Here is a 15,354-nt window from a genome sequence, read left to right as displayed (position 1 = left end):
AATGCCTCTTGTATACAATCTCAACTGCAAATCATTTTCGGACAACGATTTTCAATTTATTCAGTAATCTAAAAATTGCCCTTTCTCAATCTGGCCAAAAGTATGCATGGCCAAATGTACTTTTAGCCGTATTTGAGGGAGATGCTCCCAAGGTGTTTTTCGCGGAATCAGAAAGCAATGTACACAGAGGATAACTTTCAACTAGATGCAATGGCATATATGCATGTACATGGCGGCACATAGATCTACGATAGTATTTTATAACCTGAGAGTATTATAAAAAATGCATATTTTTATCCCGGAACATATGCATGAATATATGCAATAGGGATGTGAATCGTTTTCCATATCGTCTTAACGATAGAAATCGTGTGGCAGGGCAAGAAAATCGTCTTAGGCACGATTTTTTAGTTAAAAAATCGTTAAAAATCGTTTTTTCCGATTAGTGCGCACTAACTCGAGTTAGCGCGCACTAACTGGGAGTTAGTGCGCACTAACTGAAAATGATACAATTTGACACTTTTCAGGTCAGTTAAGGTCAGTTTAGGAATGAATATGTATTCCTATTGGCTGCCCTCTTATTTATTCATGTTACCAAGTTTCCTACTGACAGTATATGGGGGATGGGAAATGGAAACAGTTGGTAGCTTGACAAAACAAGTAATGTGATCAGTCAATGTGACTAGAACTTGTGCCCTAACCCTGATACCAGGGGTATTGTGATCTTCCTGCACACAGTGCCCTATCCCTATTAATACCAGGAGTGTTGTGATCTTCCTGCACACAGTGCCCTATCCCTAATACCAGGGGTGTTGTGATCTTCCTGCACACAGTGCCCTATTCCTGATACTGGGGGTGTTGTGATCTTCCTGCACACAGTGCCCTATTCCTGATACCGGGGGTGTTGTGATCTTCTTGCACACATCCCGGTATCAGGGATAGGGCACTGCATGCAGGAAGATCACAACACTCCTGGTATTAATAGGGATAGGGCACTGCATGCAGGAAGATCACAACACTCCTGGTATTAATAGGGATAGGGCACTGCATGCAGGAAGATCACAACACCCCTGGTATCAGGGATAGGGCACTGTGTGCAGGAAGATCACAATACCCCGGAGGAGTGAGGGTCAGGCAGCTCCCCCCTGTCTGTGAAGCCAGCCTCTCACTAGTAATGCAGGGAGGGAGCTGTCTCAGACTTCACCATCCTCCCCCCCCCCCCCTCACCCACACACCATTCACTAGCTGGGACATGGGGGAAGTCAGGAGTGAGGGTCAGGCAGCTCCCCCCTGTCTGTGAAGCCAGCCTCTCACTAGTAATGCAGGGAGGGAGCTGTCTCAGACTTCACCATCCTCCCCCCCCCCCCCCCTCACCCACACACCATTCACTAGCTGGGACATGGGGGAAGTCAGGAGTGAGGGTCAGGCAGCTCCCCCCTGTCTGTGAAGCCAGCCTCTCACTAGTAATGCAGGGAGGGAGCTGTCTCAGACTTCACCATCCTCCCCCCCCCCCCCCTCACCCACACACCATTCACTAGCTGGGACATGGGGGAAGTCAGGAGTGAGGGTCAGGCAGCTCCCCCCTGTCTGTGAAGCCAGCCTCTCACTAGTAATGCAGGGAGGGAGCTGTCTCAGACTTCACCATCCTCCCCCCCCCCCCCCCTCACCCACACACCATTCACTAGCTGGGACATGGGGGAAGTCAGGAGTGAGGGTCAGGCAGCTCCCCCCTGTCTGTGAAGCCAGCCTCTCACTAGTAATGCAGGGAGGGAGCTGTCTCAGACTTCACCATCCTCCCCCCCCCCCTCACCCACACACCATTCACTAGCTGGGACATGGGGGAAGTCAGGAGTGAGGGTCAGGCAGCTCCCCCCTGTCTGTGAAGCCAGCCTCTCACTAGTAATGCAGGGAGGGAGCTGTCTCAGACTTCACCATCCTCCCCCCCCCCCCTCACCCACACACCATTCACTAGCTGGGACATGGGGGAAGTCAGGAGTGAGGGTCAGGCAGCTCCCCCCTGTCTGTGAAGCCAGCCTCTCACTAGTAATGCAGGGAGGGAGCTGTCTCAGACTTCACCATCCTCCCCCCCCCCTCACCCACACACCATTCACTAGCTGGGACATGGGGGAAGTCAGGAGTGAGGGTCAGGCAGCTCCCCCCTGTCTGTGAAGCCAGCCTCTCACTAGTAATGCAGGGAGGGAGCTGTCTCAGACTGGTATCAGGGTTAGGGCACTGTGTGCAGGAAGATCACAACACTCCTGGTATTAATAGGGATAGGGCACTGTAAGAGATGACTGTAGTAGATTGAATAAAGATCTGATGTTTCTGCTCTCCTCACACCAAACAAAAACAACACACAAGCAGAGAAGCCCTTCTTACAAAGCTGAGCTAGTGAGTTAAGTAGGAGGAAAAGTAAACATACTTGTGCCAGTGTGGCTACTTAAAAAATACACTTACCAACAATCAATTACATATATTTGAACTGTGTACAGTTCCAGCCAGGACCACCTTTCTAAAATGCACAGTGATTGGCAAATTCAACATGCACTAGCATTTCAGGTGCCTGCTAACTAAAATAATAAACAAACAAGTTCTAGTCACGTGAGTGCTGATCATTACATTACTTTTTTTGTCAAGCTTCCAACTGTTTCCATTTCACATCCCCCCAACCATTACCTCAGTGTTAGCCTTGGTAACATCAATAGATAAGAGCACAGCCAGCCAATAGGAATACATACATACATATTCATTCCTAAGTGACCTTTACTGACCTGGGAAGTGTGAACACTTTGTTTCATTTTCTGTTGGTGTTCGTTAGTTTCCAGTTCCATTTCCCATCCCCCCAACCATCACCTCAGTGGTAACCTTGGTAACATCAATAGATAAGAGGGCAGCCAGCCAATAGGAACACATATTCATTCCTAACTGACCTTCAGTGACCTGGAAAGTGTTTATTTGTATCATTTTCAGTTAGTGCGCACTAACTCGAGTTAGTGCGCACTAACGGGGAGTTAGTGCGCACTAACTCGAGTTAGTGCGCACTAACACGATTTAACGATTTTTAACGATAAATCGTTAGAATTTCTATTGTATCGTGTTCTATAACGATTTAAGACGATATAAACATTATCGGACGATAATTTTAATCGTTGAAAAACGATTCACATCCCTAATATGCAATGCATTGAAAGCAAATATTTCAGTGCATTAAATGCACATACTTTTCCTACATATTTTACGCACAAAAATAAAGTAGGATTTACTCGCATAAAACCCAATTTATGCATTTAAGTCAGCATATTTTAAAACAGGCACAAAATTGAAATTAACTAGTTTATCAATTACTTTACCAGTTTACCTAGTCCTTCTCCAGGACATCAAGACCCTCCTGGTTCTTCAACCTGAACTCCCCCCAGTTCACCTAGACCTCCCACCCAGCCAATACTATACAATAAACAAGTCTGATCTCAATTACACAAGGGGCCAGATTTTCAAAGGGTTATGAGCGTAATTTATGCGCATAACCCCGAGAAAGTGCCCCTGTGTGCGCCGAGCCTATTTTGCATAGGCTCGGTGATGCACACAAGCACCGGGACATGCGTATGTCCCAGGGCTTTGAAAAAGGGGCAGGAAGGAACAGAGCGGGGCGGGGCACCAGTCCAGGGGCCATCTGGGGGTGGGACCGAGGCCTCCAGCACGGATCGCAGGCGTAACTAAGACAACAAACGTAGGGGGGGGGATTTAGGTAGGGATGGGGGGCGAGTTAGATAGGAGAAAGGAGGGGAAGGTGGTGGGGAGTGGAAGGAAAGTTCCCTCTGAGGCCGCTCCAAAATCGGAGCGGCCTCGGAGGGAATGGGGAAAGCCATCGGGGCTCCCCTAGGGCTCGGCGCACGCAAGCTGCCTTTATAAAATAGTGATTACGCAAGTGTAGGTTCTTTATGCGCGTATATGCTAATTTTTATGCATGTAGAGTGCATTTTCAAATCTCTACATGCTATGTTCTATTAAAATTCCACCTGCAGAAAACGCAGGTGCAAAAGTTTTTAATAAAGTATGTATGTACTTTCCCTTTGAAATCCGGTTCAGTCTGTGGGCAAAGAGTACCTGTGGACTCTGCACAAAAGTGTAGAGTTTGAAAATTGCTACCTCAAAGCTTAGGAAATCAGATCTTTTGAAACATTCATTTGTCTGTAGCAATAAATGTTAAAGAACCACTTAATTCTATCTCATTTTATAACTACCAATTTTTAATACCTTTGGCAGTGTAATATGTAAACCAGTTCTTCCCTTTCCTAATCTTATTTTGATGATCTACAATAGCTACACACATGAGCTGAATAGATAATATAATATATGCTACATATTTATCTATATCAAATTATATTATTTGATATTAACCAAAAATAAAATTAATTAATTTTGTACCCAATAAAATTGAGAGATTCAATAACGTTCACTATTTAAATAGTTGATCCCTGATATAATCACAAAATAGCGCACCATGATTCAAGGGGGTAGATATTCAAAAGCCATGTAGCTGGATAACTCATAAGTTCTCTGACTAAATGGCAGCTAGGCATATTCAGATAGAGCCAGATTTTATAACATGCGCACGCTACCGCGCGCATGTTATAAAATCCAGGGTCAGCGCGCGCAGGGGATGCACAATTGTGCAACCTGCGTGCGCCGAGCCGAGCAGCCTGCCTCCGTTCCCTTGGAGGGACCTTTACTTCCACCCCCCCACACCTTCCCCTCCCTTCCCCTATCTAACCTGCCCCCCAGCCCTAACTAAACCCCCCCCAGACCTTTGTTGAAGAAGTTACGCCTGCTTCTGGGCGCGCACTGGCTCTCCATCCCCCGGCCCGGTGGCTGTTCCGGAGGCCTCGGTCCCGCCCCCGGAACGCCCCCGGGCTGGTGCCCCGCCCATGGCCCTGCCCCCGGAACACCCATTTTTTCAAGCCCCGGGGCTTGCGTGCGCCGCCGAGCCTATGCAAGATAGGCTCAGCGCGCGCAGGGGGAGGCAGGGATAGATTTTTGGAAGTTGCGCACGTATCTTACGCGTGCAACCCTTTCAAAATCTACCCCATATTATCCTGCAATAATGTAGCCAGATAAAAAATCTGAGCATTTGAGGGGCGTTCTGGGAAGGGGTTGAGTTATCCTGCTAACAGACGAATATCACATATATCTGGAAAATTAGTCAGCTAACTTTAGACCTGCTTCCGAGCAGGTCTAAAGTTATCTGGCCTTGTGTGGCACTGGGAAAGTTAGAAAAAAATTGAAGTACAGGGCCCTGTGGCCTGATTTTCTCCCATCCCCATTATCAACTTTCACAGAGGCCATAGCAGTCTTGCACTCCCTACCCCATATCACCTCCAATATTGAGAAAATGAACCTTTGCCTGCTGCGGACCTTCCCCTCCCCCTCTTTGATTTTCAATGATGCCTCCCTGTATCCCCGCACCATCTTCATAGAGTGGCAGTTGAAGGTATATTCAGCTGGACATTTATCCAGCTGAATATATGGAACAAGTTATCCTTCTATCTCAGCTAAATGGCCTATTGATATTGGCCTCAATAATGTTTGCTATTTAAATAGTTGATTCCTAACACACAATGCTAATCTTCAAGAGGTTCCCGCCCCAATGACCCAGCCTTCTGAGTAAACCTAAGGTTATAACCTCGTCAACCTAACTAACTATTCATATGCTCAGTATTGCAAACCAATCTAATAGAAAGTTTTGTTTGCAGTCAGTCACCCTGCTTCTTTAATACTCACATTTTTTTATCAAATGGATTCTAATTTTCATTTTAAGGGGTCTATGCAGTAAAATTTGAGCTAAAACGAGGTAATTTTCAAAAGGATTTACATTAGGGATGTGCAATCGTTTTTGCCGAATTGGAAAATTTCAAAGAAATAGTCCAATTCGGCATGGGTTGGAGGACCCGAATCCCGAGACGGATTTTCCCCGAACTTCAGAGACAATTTTTTGTTTGGGTTAGCATGGGGAGGAGGGGCACATTTATTTTAAAAAAAACCCAAACACACACAAACCCATAACATTTAGTTACTTACATACCCCCCCCCCACCCTCCCAACCCCTCCAAAACTTGTCTAAAGTCCCTGGTGATCCAGCGGGGGTCCCGGGAGCGATCTCCCACTCTCGGGCCGTTGGCTGCCAGTAAACAAAATGGCGCCGGTGGCCCTTTGCGACTAAAGAAGAGACGGCTGAGGGGGGATATGATAGAGGTGTTTAAAATCATGAGAGGTCTAGAATGGGTAGATGTGAATCAGTTATTTACTCTTTCAGATAATAGAAAGACTAGGGGGCATTCCATGAAGTTAGCATGTGGCACATTTAAAATGAATAGGAGAAAGTTCTTTTTCACTCAACGCCCAATTAAACTCTGGAATTTGTTGCCAGAGCATGTGGTTAGAACAGTTAGTATAGCTGTGTTTAAGAAAGGATTGGATAATAGGGATGTGAATCATTTTTTGACGATTTAAAATATCGTCCGATATATTTTAAATCGTCAAAAATCGTTAGGGCCACGATACAATACCAATTCCCCGGATTTATCGTCAAAAAATCGTAAATCGGGGGAAGGGGGAGGGCAGGAAAACCAGCACACTAAAACCCCCTAAAACCCACCCCCGACCCTTTAAATTAAATCCCCCACCCTCCCGAACCCCCCCCCCCCCCCAATGCCTTAAATTACCTGGGGGTCCAGCGGCACACTAAAACACCCTAAAACCCACCCCCGGCACACTAAAACCCCCTAAAACCCACCCCGACCCTTTAAATTAAATCCCCCACCCCAAATGCCTTAAATTACCTGGGGGTCCGTAGCGGCGGTCCTTAGCTTAAATTACCCCCGGGTCCGTAGCTAAATCGGGGGAAGGGGGAGAGCAGGAAATCCGGCACACTAAATCGTGGTGTCTTCAGCCGGCGCCCCCCCAAGCTGGCCAAAAGTTCCTGGGGGTCCAGCGGGGGCCCTGGAGCGATCTCCTGCCACGAATCGTTTCCGTACAGAAAATGGCGCCGGCAGGAGATCGACTGCAGGAGGTCATTCAGCGGGGTTCCGGAACCCCGCTGAACCCCTCCTGACCCCCACAAGACTTGCCAAAAGTCCAGCGGGGGTCCGGAACGACCTCCTGCGTCGAATCATATTGGTCTATGGCCGCCGCCATTTTGCGGCAGCCATTTTGCAAAATGGCGCCGGCTGAAGACACCACGATTTGGTGTGCCAGATTTCCTGCTCTCCCCCTTCCCCCGATTTAGCTACGGACCCGGGGGTAATTTAAGCTACGGACTGCCGCTACGGACCCCCAGGTAATTTAAGGCATTTGGGGTGGGGGATTTAATTTAAAGGGTCGGGGTGGGTTTTAGTGTGCCGGGGGTGGGTTTTAGGGGGTTTTAGTGTGCCGCTGGACCCCCAGGTAATTTAAGGCATTTGGGGAGGGTGGGGGATTTAATTTAAAGGGTCGGGGATGGGTTTTAGGGGGTTTTAGTGTGCCAGTTCACGATTTTAACGATTTTAACGATACTCTAAACACCCAAACGGCGACGATACGATTCCCTCCCCCTCCCAGTCGAAATCGATCGTTAAGACGATCGAGGACACGATTCACATCTCTATTGGATAAGTTCTTGGAGGAGATATCCATTACCTACTATTAATTAAGTTGACTTAAAAAATAGCCACTGCTATTACTAGCAACAGTAACATGGAATAGACTTAGTTTTTTTTAATTTTTTATTTTATTTTATTTTTTTTAAATTTATACTTTATTGAGATTTTAAACAAAATACAGTTGTAAAAAATCAAAAAGAAAACATTTTTCATGTATGAATAAACTTAAAGCAATCCTATTTAGAAAAACAAATACATCAAAAATCCTAGTCCACATTATGGGAGGATCAATTCAAATACAATAGACTTAGTTTTGGGTACTTGCCAGGTTATTATGGTATGGATTGGCCACTGTTGGAAACAGGATGCTGGGCTTGATGGACCCCTGGTCTGACCCAGTATGACATGTTCTTACCATGTGACAGGGACTACCGGTGCCATTGGTCAGCCCCTGTCACATAGTAGGAGCAATGGACGGCTGGCGCCATCTTAGAAAATGGCGCGGGCTATCCATTGCTCCTTCCATGTGAAAGGGGCTGACTAATGGCACCGGTAGCCCCTGTCACATTGTAAGGGCAAAGGGCCATCGGTGCCATTTTGTTTACTGGCAGCTGACGGCCTGAGGGTGGGAGGTCGCTTCTGGGACCCCCGCTGGACCACCAGGGACTTTAGGCAAGTTTTGGGAGAGGTCGGGAGGATGGGGGAGTTGTAATTAAATTTTAAGGGTTGGGGTAGGTTTGTTTTTTTTCAGCGAAATTTGCCGAGAAAAAAAAAACAACGACCCGTAGCCCGACCCAGCAGAAAAAAACAAGCACATCCCTAATTTACATGCTTAAAACTGGGTTTTGCAAGTGTAAATGCACTTTAAGCATGTAAGTGGGCTTCTGAAAATTGCTATAATGTATGCCATTGAATTGTCATTAGGTTTTATGCATGTAAGTGTACTTATAAAGCTGATTTTTTAAAAAGATATTCGTGCAAAAAGGGCCATATATGTGTATATGTGGCCCATGTGTAAATACCATGTATTTTGTAAAGTGCTCACATACACATACATGTATGTGTGCATGAGCCAAATATGTGTGTAAAATGGGACAGTTTAGGGGCATTCCTGAGCAGGGAAAACATTTACGCATATAGGGCCTTAGTTTCAAAAGGTTATGCGTGTAACTGGGTTTACGTGTGCCGGGCCTATTTTCAAAAGGCCCAGCGATCCCCGTAAAGCCCCGGGACGTGTGTAAGTCCCGGCGCTTGCAAAAAGAGGCGGGGAGAGGGTGGGGTGGTCCGGGGGGTGGGGTTGGGTCAGAGGCTCCTGGCACAGTGGCCATTTGCTGCTGTCCCGGGTATTGCGCGCCGGCAGTTGGCTGGCGAATACAACTTACTGCATCCCCAGGGCTGAAGCAAGTTTTAGAACAGAAGCCAAAAAAAGAAAAAGGTAGGGGGAAAAGGTCGGGGGAGGTAAGGGAAGGGAAGGTGGGGTGGGGGGTAGGGAACAGGGGAAGGCAGCGCAGCTCCGTGCGCACAAGCGGGCGGATTTTCAAAGCCCTGCTCACGTAAATCAGACCGGATTTACGCGAGCAGGGCCTTGCGCGCCGGCGCGTCTATTTTCCATAGGCCTGCCGGCGCGCGCAGAGCCCCGGGACGCGCGTAAGACCCGGGGTTTTTTGTCGGGGGCGGGGCTGATCGACGCGGCGTTGTGGGGGCGGGACGCAGCGTTTCGGGGGCGGGCCCGGGGGCGTGGTTTCGACCCGGGGCGGTCCGGGGGCGTGGCCACGCCCTCCGGAACCGCCCCCGGGTTGCGTCTCGCGTGGATTTACTTCTCCCTCCGGGAGGCGTAAATCCGTGGACAAAGGTAGGGGGGGTTTAGATAGGGCCGGGGGGGTGGGTTAGGTAGAGGAAGGGATGGGAAGGTGAGGGGAGGGCGAAAGAGAGTTCCCTCCGAGGCCGCTCCGATTTCGGAGCGGCCTCGGAGGGAACGGAGGCAGGCTGCGCGGCTCGGCGCGCGCCGGCTGCCCAAAATCTGCAGCCTTGCGCGCGCCGATCCTGGATTTTAGAAGATACGCGCGGCTACGCGCGTATCTACTAAAATCCAGTGTACTTTTGTTTGCGACTGGTGCGCCAACAAAAGTACGCGAACGCACATTTTTTTAAAATCTACCCCAAGGTGCACAATTGTTCACCTCCTTGCGCGTGCCGAGCCCCAATTTTATAACATGCACGCATCTTTTGCTATTTTAGAACCTGCTAATTACCTGGTGTAATTGAGAATAAAAGTGTTTATTGCCAAACACTAACTGAGTGAAGGGTGTGGATAACCGGATAGAGTTCAAGAACTAGGAGGGTACTAAATGAACTGGGTAAACTGGTCGATGATTTGGTAAAACTAGTAATTTCCTTTACGCATGCATGTTTTAAAATTCACTGACTTGTATGTGTAAAAGCCAAGCAATAAGGAAAATATGCATGTGAAATCTCTACACATAAATGTTTAAAATTAGGAGCACAAATACACATGTATAGGAGATAATTTTCAACTTCTCCAGGTAAGTAAAACGTGTTACTTACCCAACTAAGGAGGTCATTCATGAAAGTGCTATATGGTGTTTTCGCATGCGGAAAGCACCTTTAACGAATGTGAAAACGCCTTCATCGCATGCGAAAACACCATAACGCATGTTGCGATGCAAATTAGGAAAAGGGGAGCAATTTCTGGCTAATTGGGCCGGCTTCGCAATTTGCGAAGCCATATCGCATGGTGTTAAGCCGTGCGATATGGCTTTATTGCACTTTGCGATGTTTTTGCAAAGAGCATTTTCAGTATTTTAAGCTGCTAGGGGAGAGAGAACCTAGCCTAGCACGGGGGGGGGGGGGGGGGGGAGAGGGAGAGAGAGAGAGAGAGAGAGAGACTAGCTATAAGGCCCTCAATATGAGGCCCACCTAGCTACTCGAGGTGAGGTTTAGGTATTAGTGTAGGGGTTAGGGGCCACTTTGACATTCAGTGTGCGATGTATGAACAGAACAGTGCACTCTTGTGAGCTTGTGAAGATTTGATGACCTTCGGAGTGAAGAAACTCACCCAAAGATGAGATTTGTGCAATGTTCTCTCAACCTAACTTGATGGACTCTCTACCTGGGTATCATCAAGCTCTCTCTCTCTCCCCCCCCCCCCCAGTGGTTGTAGGTAGGAAATACAACAATTCTGGAACTTATCGGAGTTTGCGCTAATACCTATGTGAAGCACTAAGATAGCGCACTTTGCGATAAACAGCCTATTACCATAAAACACGCCCCTTTTCCTATCGCATGTGATATTTAGTGCATCTTGATAAATCCAGGCCTAAGTAAGATAGCTGGTTAAGTCTTCAAATGCTAGTTATCCTGCTATTTTATTTAGACAGTGCTTACTTACGGATAAATCTTAAATAATACTGCTTAGCTGGACAAGTAGTTTTTTGAAACTTTTCTGCCTAAAGGATGGCTTTGTCAAAAATAAATGCCACAGATCTTTTAGATGTGTGAGCATGCTGTACGGTAGATTTACACATATTTTACATCATGCAAGCGCATTTGTGCACGTGATATAAAATACATGTGCATGAGTAAGCATGTCCTTATACACACATATATCAGCACTCGTGCGTATATTGTAAAGTTATCGTCCAAGCATGTACATGGGCTTTTGAAAACTGCAATGATAATATGTTACAATAATGAACATAACTCATTTGAAAATGATATAAAAATGTTTTAGTGTGCAGGTTGGTAAAAATGCAACTTGCAAGCTAAAATTCCACTTAGGGGATAATTTTATAGCAAATAATTTTATCTGCCAGCCCTGACAGATGAAAAGATGTCCCCTTTTTATCAACAGTCTTTGGTGTTGGGGCAGTAATGGCACACTGACAACTGTTCATGCTGAGCCTCAGAACACCCGCAGATGACTCAAGATATACTAACCACAGCAACTGCAATTGACATATGCCAGCCAAACCAGTTGAAGTGACTAACACCACCACTATGTGCCTCAACAAATGAAGCTTTCCGCCCTCATGCTCTTCCCTCCTAGTTCCCACTAAGGCTCAAATGCTGCAGCCTTGTCTCCACTGCAACACCTGTCTTGCAGATTGTACCATCTGAAACTATGTAGCTAGGATATAGAATATATGCAGTGCGAAATTTCAGCACAATCATGGCATTTGGTGGAACTTATGGACTGAGCTTTTATTTGTAATAGTTACAACATTGTGTTTTATACACTATGCAATGTATAATAATGTTTGAAAAACAGCTTTCATCAGTAAGCTTTTGATGTGAATATATATTTGCTTGTATAAACACATTTAGGTTGTTTTAAGTGCTCAGAAATGTGGTAGGTTCTCTCCTTCTGGCCTCCTCCTCTATCTCTCCTCTATTCACATCTCCCACAACATCTTTTGCTTTAACAACCCCATCTCCTCTATCAATAAATCCTAAAGCATCCTGTTAGCTAAGCCCTTTAAATAATGTGCATACTAAAAAAATAGCATCCTGTTAGCTGACCCTTTAAATAGCATGCCTGGTCCAAGGCATATGGTAAATATTAGGTCTTAGTGAGTGTGCAATATTGCAATTAGTTTTGAAGGAAACATTATGCACAAGAAAAACAGGTGCAAATCTCAGCAGTTACTTTTTCCTTAGGCAATTTTCAAAGATAAATTACAGGCTTACTTGCATTTTGTGAACTAGTGCAGGCTGGTGGGAGGAGTACTCATGGACTTTACAACTACCTCCAAGAGGGCATTCCAAGCATCTGCTACCCTTTCCATGAAAAAAAATCTCCTGATTTTGTCCTTGAAGCTACCCCCTTAGAATTCCCTCTCATGGCTGCTAGTTCTAGAGCTTCCTTTCCTTTTGAAAGAGGTTTGCTTTTTGTGCATTATTAAAAGCCTTCAGGTATTTAAATGCCTCTATCATATCCTTTCTGGCCTCTCCTTTCCTTTAGGGTATTCATATTTAGGTCCTCAAGTCTCACCTCATATGAGACCCCACACAATTTTGGTCCCCTTTTTTTTGAATTGCCTCTAGCCTTTCTCTATTCTTCGGAACAGATCACAGTATTCTAAGTCAGGCTTCACCAAGGTCCTATGTAGCGGTATTATCACCTTTATTTCTACAGATTATGCTTCTCTCTTTTTACTCAGTAATTGCTTCCCTTTAGCTGTCTCTTTTTCAAATAGGGCCCACTGGATCAATATTTTTCTACCCCTTTATCTACTCTAGATAGGATTTTTGTACTTTTTCAAGTTCTCTCAATTTTTTTGCTGCCACATCAACACCAAAAACTGGTACATTAAAGCAGCCTTGTTGTCAAAAAATTTGAGTTGTTTGATTTCTCATTGACTATCTTTTGTCGAATGACCATAAACGATAAGAGGACCAATAGCTTCTCAAAGTGCTTTTGGTGCAGTTGCATTATATCTATCTCAGAACCCAAGACAAGTGTGTGCTGTGCCTATGGTGAGATATCATCTCAAGATTCTCCACATGTAGAAAGATGACTCTCACAGGCTGTCAAAACTTGGTAGATTCATGGCAAAAAGCTCCAAGTCTGATCCATCTGCATTAGTATCAGAAGCATTAACATCAAAGAGCCCAGGACCTGCACCAAATATGATGATATATCAAGGAAGCATCAAATCTCATTGATATCAAGCACCAAAAGAGGCCAAGGAGACAGAGCATCCTTTCCTTCATTCTCCCTCCTCCCCCGATGAAAGCAAAGGATTCCACTACATTGATATTACACCTAGGTACACTGATGTGGAGCATCAAGCAAAAGGGAAGAAGCATAAACTTTGGTCCAAGTCAATGCATGGTGACAAGAGCAAGGAGATATTGGCAAAAGCCATATAATCCTCCCAAGCATTCCCGCAGAGAAAGCTGCTCACTTTCAATAGGGTCTGATGGAGATTGACAGTCTCCAAGTCTCCAAGGGCCCAATTTACAGACTCTGATACACCTCAGTGACCCAGAAAGATCTGATGACTTTTGCCTTCTACCCCATGTTGGCATCAGCAGTTTTAAGAGGGAACTGAACAAGAAGATTGAAGAGGCCTTGGAGCATCAGCTTTCTTGATTTGGTGCACCAGCGTCGATGGCATTGACACTGATGCAGGCTGATGTCCAGCCTATATTGGAAGCTCTCAGGGCACTGGCAGTATAGCATACATACCTGTAACAGGAGGGGAATATGTATTGAAGCTACCTGCTCTATTGTCCATCTCCAGTGCATTAAAGAGAAAGCATCCCCGAAACATAGAGATGCATTTGGGTCTGTAGGTCTCCAAGCAAAACAAATGCTTTCTGAGGTGTTGGCAGAAAGACAACTGCATAAACAGGTCACCAATTGAGCTATCAGATTCGGAGCCTGAGATTTCTTGGAGGTACATTTATGGATCTGAGGACTTTTCTGAACAAGAGGAGTCTAAAAATCTCAACATCATCCTTTCTCCTTCACTGGAAAACAAAATGTCCCCACCTGAGTGGTCTTTCCTTATCTAATTTTGAGAATCAGATATAAAATGAGATGTTCTTTGATTTGGAGAAGGATAAGCCCAGGGCACAACTTTTGGATGTTGTCCAATTTCTCAATCTTCCACAATATCTTTAAGGTCACACAGATGAGAATGTATTTATTTATTTAGAATCTTTTAATATACTGATGCTCAAGATATCTTATCGTACCGGTTTACAGCAGAACATGGGGTAACCAAAAGTATAGGAGGAAGTTACAAAAAACAGGGTAATGCAATTCAGGACAAGAAAGCAAGGAAGAATTAGCTAACATAGTGTTTTACTATAGTGTAAACAATAAGTAGTTTATAAAATTAACTTGGCGAGTAACCATGTAGGAAATCAAACAGTTCTGATGTAAAATATAGCTTTGGTCCTGTGTTGCCCTTTGGGGAGCGTCTGTTGGAGTGGTTGGGGTCAATTGTTATACGGAAGGGTGGATGAATGCTGGAAGAGGCTGGATGAAGGCCAGAAGAGGCTGGGTGAAAGCTGATAGAGGCTGGGTGAATGCTGGTAGAGGCTGGATGAAAGCTGGTAGAGGCTGGATGAAAGCTGGTAGAGGCTGGATGAATGCTGGATGAAAGCTGGAAGAGGCTGGATGGGTGCTGGAAGAGTGCTGAAGAAGGCAGGTTGAATGCTGGCAAGGCTGGATGAATGCTGGAGGCAGCTGTATGAATGCTGTAAGAGATTGCGTGAGCGCTGGACGAGGTTGAAGAAGAAGAATGCTGGGGGCTGTACTCTACGAGTCTTAGTGGGATCCGCGTGCTGGAGAGCTGGGCGATGGAAAAGAGATGCTTTAGTCTGTTAGAGAGCAGCTCGCGGTGCCCTGGAGTTAGAGGCTGAGAAGCTGTTTGAGAGTGATGGCTGTGAGTTGGAGGTACATCCGCTCGAGGGAGTGTAGTGATTGTCCGTTAGGGATTTTTTGGTTTGGCAGGATGCGTCATAGGGTGTGCGTCCGTTTGTAGGAGGACTTGGGTTAGGTGTGGGTGGAATTCCAGTAGGTATCGGAGGGGGTGGTTTCTAATTCTACGTTTTGGTGCGCACGGCCTCCTGCACGCGGGCCGTATCCCAAGGTTTCATAAATCCCAAGGGTGGAAAGGTGGGGCTAACCTCCTGCACGCGGGCCGTATTGCCCGCGTGCAGGAGGTCGCTCCCTGATCCCCGCTGG

General features: G+C 46.0%; 1 protein-coding gene across 9 annotated transcripts in view; it reads right to left on the bottom strand.

Moving 5' to 3' along the window:
- The window catches only part of NBEA (neurobeachin), a 2,460,099-nt gene that overhangs the window by 207,329 nt on the left and 2,237,416 nt on the right, over positions 1–15,354 (bottom strand). The window lies entirely within an intron of this gene.

Source organism: Rhinatrema bivittatum, chromosome 5 (assembly GCF_901001135.1).
Source record: "Rhinatrema bivittatum chromosome 5, aRhiBiv1.1, whole genome shotgun sequence".
In the NCBI taxonomy this organism is placed as follows: Eukaryota; Metazoa; Chordata; class Amphibia; order Gymnophiona; family Rhinatrematidae; genus Rhinatrema; species Rhinatrema bivittatum.
The sequence above is the reverse complement of the archived record's forward strand: the minus strand, read 5'-3'. Positions and strand labels throughout refer to the sequence as shown.